Raw genomic sequence first — 8,831 nt, forward strand, 5'->3', positions numbered from 1 at the left:
AGTTTTAAAACAGACTCAAATACATTAGTACACAGCTTAAAAATACAAAAGCATGCTGATGTTTCTATATTATCTAATGAAACCCAGTTTTCTTGTCTCATTTATTTCTGCAAATTCCAGGCTGTGCCATGGGAATAATCTGTGCCAGAAATGAATGTCATTGTTTAACAAGTATTTGATTTATAATACCTTGGTTCTATCCAACATTTACTTCAGGGCACCTTTCACATCTTTATTTCTTAAGCTATAGATCAAAGGGTTTAACATTGGAATTGCCACAGTATAGAACACAGACACCACTTTATCACATTCCAGGGCATAGCTAGTTCTTGGTCTGGAGTAAATGAAGAGAATTGAACCATAGTACAAGGTAACAGCTGTCAGGTGTGAGCCACAAGTGGGAAAAGCTTTCAGACGGCCTTGGCTAGAGTGGATATTCAAAATGGCCACCATGATGAAGAGATAGGAGGCAAGAATAAGTATGGTGGGAGTGATGATGTTGGAGGCAAGTATGAAATAGAGCACAGCCTGAGAGCTTTGCTTCACATCACATGCCAGCTTCACAAGAGGGGACAGATCACAGAAGAAATCATCAGTGACATTGCTTGCACAGAAGCTCAGGGCAAATGTATTTTGTGATGATAGGTGAGTTAAGAAAGCCACCAAAGTATGAAGCTGCCACAAGACTGCCACATATGCTTGGAGATGTTGCCTGGGCATAAAGCAGGGGGTTGGAGATGGCCATATAGTGGTCATAAGCCATGACAGCCAATGAGTTAATCTCACTAAAATCCAGCCCAGAAGAGAAGGAAAACTGAGCCAGGCAGTCAGAAAAGGAGATGCTTTTGTCTTTAGATAAGCAGGTCATCAAGATTGGGGGACATAGACAGAAGAATACCAGATGTCCAGGAATGACAGATTCCCAATAAAAGAGTACATGGGTGTGTGGAGCCTAGAATCAGTACAAATCAACAAAATCATGGCAATATTCCCCAAGAGACTGAAGATGTAAATGATGAGGAAGATTAAGAAGAGTACTCTCTGTAACTGCAAATCAGCTGTGAAACCTAAAAGAATGAACATCTTCACTGTGGTAAAATTTCTCTCTCCCATTGACTTTGGATATCTGTAGTCCCTTTCTGGGAAAAGACCAATAATTCTGTTATGACTTAAAATATCAGCAACTACCCCTTCCCATCATTGCCATTTTAGACCTTTAAAAATCCCAAGTGATACAACGTCATGGTTCATGTTGAATCAGTGATGTCGAACTGCATGTTACATTTTTCTGGATAGCTGGGGAATCAGTTCTGTGCTGCTGTCTTAAGATCTCAGCTATGTTGTCCGCTATGCAGTGTGTGTCACTTTATATTTTTAACTTAATTTTTCCTCCATGGAGGAAATGGGGGATGGGAGTAGCTTATCTTCTCTTCTACTTATACATGGATGATCGCAAACTATGCAAATAACATGAGAAATAGAATTGTAAAGGGTACTCTGCTGTCTCTTCACTTTGTCTGTTTCCAGAGACTTACATGGAGAAGCTAAATTTATTCAACTAACTGAAGTTTGGGTTTGGAAGGCCCCTTGATTATATTTTCCTTGAAGGCTTTAACTATATTTAATTCTACAATTTTCCCCATAACCAAGCATGAAGGTTGAAACGGAGAAGAAAAAGACGAAAACTGGGTAACACAAAAAATTGGGTAACAGACCAGGTTCACACAGATAGTTTTATTTGAGATCATTACTCAAATGAATGCATGATTCCCAAATAGACCCTGAGGATAAGAAGGAAAATATTAATGGATATTTATAGGCTAGTGTTTCTGGGTGAATATTTTAAATGATTAAGAGCTAAAAATCACTTGCTCAATGAATGGTTTGGGTGGTGATGGAACACTGAGAATCTTTTCCCATTAAATGTAAAAACAGGAGACTGGGATATTGCCAGCAATGAAGGATGCACTGTCTCTGCTTATCTGTGTGACAATCCATAGTCACACAGACTGTTACAGACCAAATCAAAGAAGAGAAAAATTCTGTTAACCAGGGATTTTCATTCACAGAGTGCTTAACATTTATGCTATAGGAGATGGATTAAAACTCTTAATCTAGGGGGAAAAAATCTTATTTTGACCATTATGCCAGGCAGAGGACTTAAAATTATACTAGACAAATACAGAATTCTCTTTTAGAAAAGTTCCTATTTGGTGAGAGACAATTTCTTCCACTAGAATAGTAAGCTTCTAAATTACGAGATTTTTAAAACAAAGCTTTATATTATAACTATGTTAAAGTAAAAGTTCTTCCTAATAATTTATAGAGACTTGGAATGTGTCATTTTGGTTACCTTCATATTTGGGGGCTGTTGAATGCTAGTTTCATAAAATGAGATATTTTAATGTCTTGAAAGTTTGACTCAAGTTTTCTACACATAAACTTACTCAAAGGACTAATACCTCCCCTGAAAGATAACAGCAGAGACAATAGTAGGCAAGAGTTAGAAAAGGTTTCTGAGAACGAAAATATCTATCAAGATGGCAAGTCATTATCTATTTCACTGATTGAGGAAACAAGCTCTGAAGAGAGGATATTTGGGACTTACTTTCATCAAATATTATTTTAGAAAAAATCCTATTTTATTTCAAAAAGGAATCATTTAATGATCTGATTACATTAAGGATCTTTTTGTCTTTTGTCTATATTATGATTTACTGCACTTTTTTCTCTGGTTAATTAATGTAATGTGTAATACCATGAATATGAATAGTCACTTCATTTGAATTTGGCTGAAGCCCAGAATTTCCCACCTTACCTTTGACTTCTACTCACTCCAGCATCCTCTTTCTGATGTTAACAATCCTGGGAAGACATAAGATTGAGCATTTCTTTTGGATATGAGCCAAATATAAAGAGAATTTCCAACTGCTGTTCTGGTGTCAAGTGACCAATTACAAAGCTCACATATCCTTCTGGAATGAAGTAAGGAGAGATCAGGCATAAGGAATGCAGTTGTTTAAATTAATCTTTTGAAAAAGCCTATTTAATTTGTGGTTGTCATTTATGCATTTACATAAGAATAAACTGACAGAAAATAACCTAACAAGAGAGCGTACACATTGTAGATGTACAAGAATATCTATAGCTCATAATAATTATGATAATAATTATAGTTAAATAGTAAAGACCATAGAAATTCTGTCATGACACATGTTGGCTATCACTTGACAAAATTTTCCCAAATTTACCAACAGTGAAATTAAGAGACAGTGAGTTTGTTGATTACCACAAAGTCATATGATTAATGCAAACACTGTCCACATCACACCAAGAGTGCATTTATTCATTCGAAATCTGCAGTATTTATGGAGCAACTCCTATGTACCCAGCATTGAGTAGCATATTTAAGGAGATTTTTTAAATGAGGAAAAGCAAGGACATAGATTAGCTTAGTAAGGGTCAAGATATGTGATCAGAGAAAAGTTTGCGAAGTATGAATTCCAGGTCAACAATTCAGTAGTTGCATGACCAAGAGAAAACTGAAAACACGTGTTTATAACTCTTCTTTTAACTATTTTCCATGGTTAAATTAAGATTCACTGTTTATTTAGTGATGCTCATGGATGAAAAAGTTTATTCCATTATAATATAGTCTTCCTTCCCTTTTATTCCCTTTTGAGTACATGTGCTTTCATTAATTGTACAAAGTGTATCACACGAATGTGTTAGCATTAAGGTATTAATAACAGGGTGGTGTATGAGAATTCAGAAATTGTGTATTTTGCCCTATTGTTCTGTGAACCCACAACTCTAAAAAAAATTTTTTTTAAGTCTGGAGTGGCTGGATCCCTGAGAGATAAATAGAGCAGCAATAAATTAAGCAGGTATAATGGTCAGATTCAGACAAAATATAGACTGACTAGACCATATCAACGATTTTGGAGAATGTCTTCAATGAAGTACCAGTGAAGAGTTTTAATCAGCTCCATAGAATGTTTGAAAAAAATTGAAAACAAAATATCGCTTTTCAGTTTAAAAAATGGAAGTTTGAAGGTCAGATGACTTACAGAAACACAAATAAGGGCTGATATCATTGGGGTTAGGTGGACAAAAATAGACCCTGTGAGAGACGCATCTGAGAGACATTTGAGAGGTAACACGTATGGGAGCTGGTGACTAGAATCTTGAATCCCCAAATATCTCTAAAATTTCTGTATCTTTGAAAGTAGTCCCTTATGTTGTAACACAGGGAAATAGTTTTACTTAGGAAAAGAAATTAACAAAACCTTCCATGAAGCCAATATGTAGTTGACTTGGGAGGATTGCCAGTGTCTTCTCAATCCTTACCCTTTGTTCTAGGCCAAAGGAGAATTATATTTAAATATAACCTGGATAGTGAGCATAAGAAGTGCTCTGGAAATGCACAGCCTGCACACCTGATGAGAGGGTGGGTTTTTTAATTGTCATAAGTAGGGTCCATTAGGATACCTGGGGATGGACTTGAAGGGCATTGGACAAAAATGGTTGTAAGTGTGAAATAACAACAACAAAAAATTATAACCAATAGAATTAAGATGTAAGACTATACTTTCTTACTATAATGAAAGGAGACTAAAAGCTCAGACAGATAAGGATGTTCCTGTAAATCAATAATATCTTCTGTCACTATTACAAAGGAATGTGGATAGGATGGGCTGGAATCCCATGGAATAACACAATAATCCAAGGTAGTGTCATTTCTGATGACCTTATTACCACACCTAGTATTGAGGAACAAGAACAAGTGGTTAAGATACAGAGAGGGTGTCCGGCGCCGTCTCGCTCAGCTTCTGGTCCCCGGCCGGCGGAGGGAACAGGAGGGAGAGAGAGACAGACGCAGACAAACCGACTCAAGTGACAGACACGGGTTCGAGACACGCTGCAGTTGTGAGCACAGACCTTTACTGGAGCTAAGCTTGCAAGCTCTGTTACAAATTCCGTGCGGGACAGAATACCCCGCGGGGGAACAACCTCTATGCGGCCATCAGGTACGGCTCCCTATGGGTCGTCTCCCCCCACCCTGTCCGGGTAACCTCTTATATACTGTGCCCAAACCCAATAGGTTAGTGCCGCGTATACAGAGGTGATTGGAAGATAGGGTTGGTGGGCGCATGCGTCATTTGCGGAAGCAGGATGTGAGCGCCATCTTGGCTCACTCGATGGGCGGGGGGAACTCTAGAGCAGGCTGCAGCGTGTCCACTAGGCCCAACCCGGGAGGCGGCTCTCCACATCTCCCCCTTTTTTATTTATTTTCACCCAGTGTCTCCATTGATGAGTGAGCTCCCGTGGACCTGAGCGGCCCACTACTTGTTTTGGTGCTTTGGGGAGTCTGGACTAGGCTTGCTAGGCACCAACCAGAATGCCTCCTCATATAGAGACCGGAGAGTCTGTGAACTGGAAACCACATAACTCTCCCTGCAGTGCTTCGCCTCGCAACTGGGCCAGGAGGGGGTTCGGAGAGCGGCGACCAGAGTCGAGGGTGTCATTAGATATCTCTGTGCAATGGCGTGAGTTTAGCCTGGCCAGGACCGTGACTCTGCCTAGAGATTATCTCAAGACTAAAATTATGACTACTGGTGCCGCCTTTTACACCCGGGACACAGCCATGGGCTTCGCTGCAGCTTTTGCTTTCGAGTGCCCCTTCTTGAGTGGCCGGGCGGCGTCACGGTTGTTACTAGGAGCATCAGGACTGAGAGACATAGCTAACATCGTCGTGACACGCAATTGCTGCTGCGCCTGAAATAGGCGTTCCAACAAGCACTTGAAAATGATCAATCCTACTAATAACCCCACAGCTAGGAGAACCCAAGTAGTCAGATTGGGCCAAGAGAACCAAGAGGTGACTCGGTTCCACAGACTTTGTACAGTCTCGCCCAGTTTGGAAAGGTCGAAGGCAACGGGGGTTAACTTGATCTTCCCAAGCACTTTAAGGTCTGATTCCACCTGTTGGGAGAGCAGGGGGTATTAAAACTGGTCCCCCTTCTAAACAATCGAAGGGTGACCGGCGTTTTCGTTGCCATCTCGTCAGTCGCCGCCATCATCAGCAGAGTTGGAGGCCTGATCTGATGGTTCAGGTTGAAGGCTTGTTGGTTTTTTGGGCAACAGCTCCTTGGCCTCCTCGGGCGATGTCACGGTTCTCACCAGTCTTTCCAGAACCCACACTGGTTGACGTCCTGGCTCCTGGGGAAAAACACAAACAGAGCCTCTGGCCCAGCTGAGCACTGGGTCAGGGCCTTGCCATTGTCCTGACAGGACATCCTTCCAACGGACTAGACCTCTATGTGGAGGACTCGGAGTGGTGTGTTGAAGGGCAGGTGTCATTCCTTGTGCATTTTCATTCAAAAAATTATACGTAAACAAGGCTATGGACAGTTGAGCCTTTTGGGACAGGCCGTGGCCTATCCCCCCTTTTTGTTTTCTAAGCAAATCTTTGAGTGACCTGTGTGCTCTCTCAATGATCCCTTGCCCCTGAGGGTTATAAGGGATGCCATGCTTTAATTGGACTTCCATATTATCACAAAATTTTTGGAAGGTTCTACTGGTGTAAGCAGGTCCATTATCTGTCTTTAATATTTTTGGCTTACCCCACGCTGCCCAAGCGGCAAGGCAGTGTGCAATGACTTGGTGGACTTTTTCTCCTGTCTCAGCAGAGGCAAATAATATCTGAGAACATGTGTCTACTGACACATGCAGGTATTTAATTTTACCATAGACTCCATGCAATTATTAATGGCTCTTAAATCATGTAACAATCTCCATCTGCCTGATTTTTTCTTTATGACAAAAATAGGGGTGTTCCAAGGTGATGTAGAGGGAATGATGTGGCCCTTTTTTAGCTGATCTGACACTAGAGTGTGTAATGCTGAGAGTTTTTCCTGTGATAAGGGCCACTGAGGCACCCAGACTGGAGTCTTAGTTTTCCACCTTAGTTTTATAGGTGTGGGTGGGAATCTCTCCTCAGTGGCCCCTAGGAAAAACCCAGGCCTCGTCTGTCAGAATTGGAGACAGCTTGTATAGGCCTTGCGCGCCCCTGCAATGAGGCTCCTAAGCCTTTGCCGGGGACATATCCCATTCCTTTTAACAAGCACTTAGAAGTTGGAGAGCAGCCACTGGTCAAGGTAACGTCCATCTGGGTTAGAATGTCTCTTCCCCACAGGGAAACGGGCAGGGCTAATACATAAGGCTGAAAACTACCTTGATGTCCTTCCTCATCTGCCCAGTGGAGGGCAGTGGCACTCAGCATGGGTGCTGAGACCTGGCCTATTCCTCTAATGGTGTCCTCCGCCTTGCACGTCGGCCAGGTGGAGGGCCAGTCTTGTTGTCTTATAATTGATCGATCGGCCCCGGTATCTAGCAGGCCCAAGAAGGATCTGCCTTGTACCTTAATAGTCAACATGGGTCGAGACTCCAGAGACATATGGAGGCCCTCAAAAACTTCTCCAGAAGACCCAAATCCCTTATCTCTTCTCTGTCTGGGTCTACTCGGAAAGAATGTATGTAAGCTGGGTAAGAGCAAGAGCTGTGCCAGCTTATCACCTTTTGCAATGACCAGAGTACCTTGCTGAGATTGTACCATAATTTGGGCGTAACCTGTGAAATCTGAATCTACAACGCCTGGTATGACTGTTAGTCCTTTCAGGGCTGTGGATGCCCTCCCTATTATGAGCCCAACAGTCTTCGTTGGTAAGGGCCCTTTAAAGGAGGTCCCTATCAACTGGACACCCATGGAGGGGGTCAGTACGAGTCTGGAGGTGGCACAGAGGTCCAGTCCTGCTGATCCAGGGGATGCACGAACTTGGACAGGTGCTGCGTTGTCAAATGGTGAGCAAGGGGGCGGGGGCCCACCACGAGGGCGGACCCCCTCTGCCCGTTTTTTGGAGCCTGCTCAGGACGGCCAGAGAGGCGTTCACCCTGCGCACTGAAGGCTGACCTACAGTCTTCTGCGCGATGGGGTCCCTTGTGGCAACGACCGCATAGTCTAATCGCCGCGGGCAGCCTCTCAAATTGTTGAGTGACGGGTGATTGGTCTCTATTGGGGCAGTTTCTCTTGATGTGTCCTGACTGGCCACAGTGAAAACACCCTTTGGGTCTCGTCCCTAAGTCTCTGTGTTTCTTTGTATCTACCTGTAAGGAGCTGGCCAGCATGGCAGCTAGACCTGCATTAGTTAACGGGCTACCAGCATCTCTGCAGAGCCGAACCCATTCCGTCAGGTTTTTTCCTCTGTTTTGTGCTAGGATAACTTTACATTCCTTATTGCACTGCTCAAATATCATTTGTTTAACTACAGTCTCTGCCACTCCTGGATCTGAGAAAATTCTCTCAGCCGCAGTTTGCATTTTGGCTACAAAATCCACGAAGGGTTCTGTGGGGCCCTGATGTATGTTACTGAGTGAGGCTTGAGCCTCTCCCTCACCTGTCAGCTTTTTCCAGGCTCCTACGAAACAACGGAAAATCTGGGCGTAGATTTCTTGAGGTAACCCTGCTTGATTCTGGGAGTGGGCACCTTTCCCCAATAGCATATCTGCATTCCATCCGCCATGTCTCCCCGCTGCGTTTTTCGCAGCTTGCTCCTCCGCTAACTCTTCGAACCATGCTTTCCAATCTATGTATTGACCCTGGGGCAAGCAAGCATGGGCCAGCTGATATATATCTGCGGGCGTATGATTCAGGGTGGAAAGGTTTTCAACCATATTCAAGGTAAAAGGAGCATTGGGGCCATACTGATGGACAGCTTGCCTCAATTCCCTTAAAACTTTGTAATCATATGGCTCATACTGGTTATTACCTT

The 8,831-nt window shown here is 42.9% G+C and overlaps 1 pseudogene; it reads right to left on the reverse strand.

The window, feature by feature from the left end:
- Window positions 1-207: 207 nt before the first annotated feature.
- On the reverse strand, window positions 208-1,083 carry LOC143672512 (olfactory receptor 9G19-like; annotated as a pseudogene).
- Between the last annotated feature and the right edge of the window lie 7,748 nt (window positions 1,084-8,831).

Source organism: Tamandua tetradactyla, chromosome Y, assembly GCF_023851605.1.
Source record: "Tamandua tetradactyla isolate mTamTet1 chromosome Y, mTamTet1.pri, whole genome shotgun sequence".
Lineage (NCBI taxonomy): Eukaryota > Metazoa > Chordata > Mammalia > Pilosa > Myrmecophagidae > Tamandua > Tamandua tetradactyla.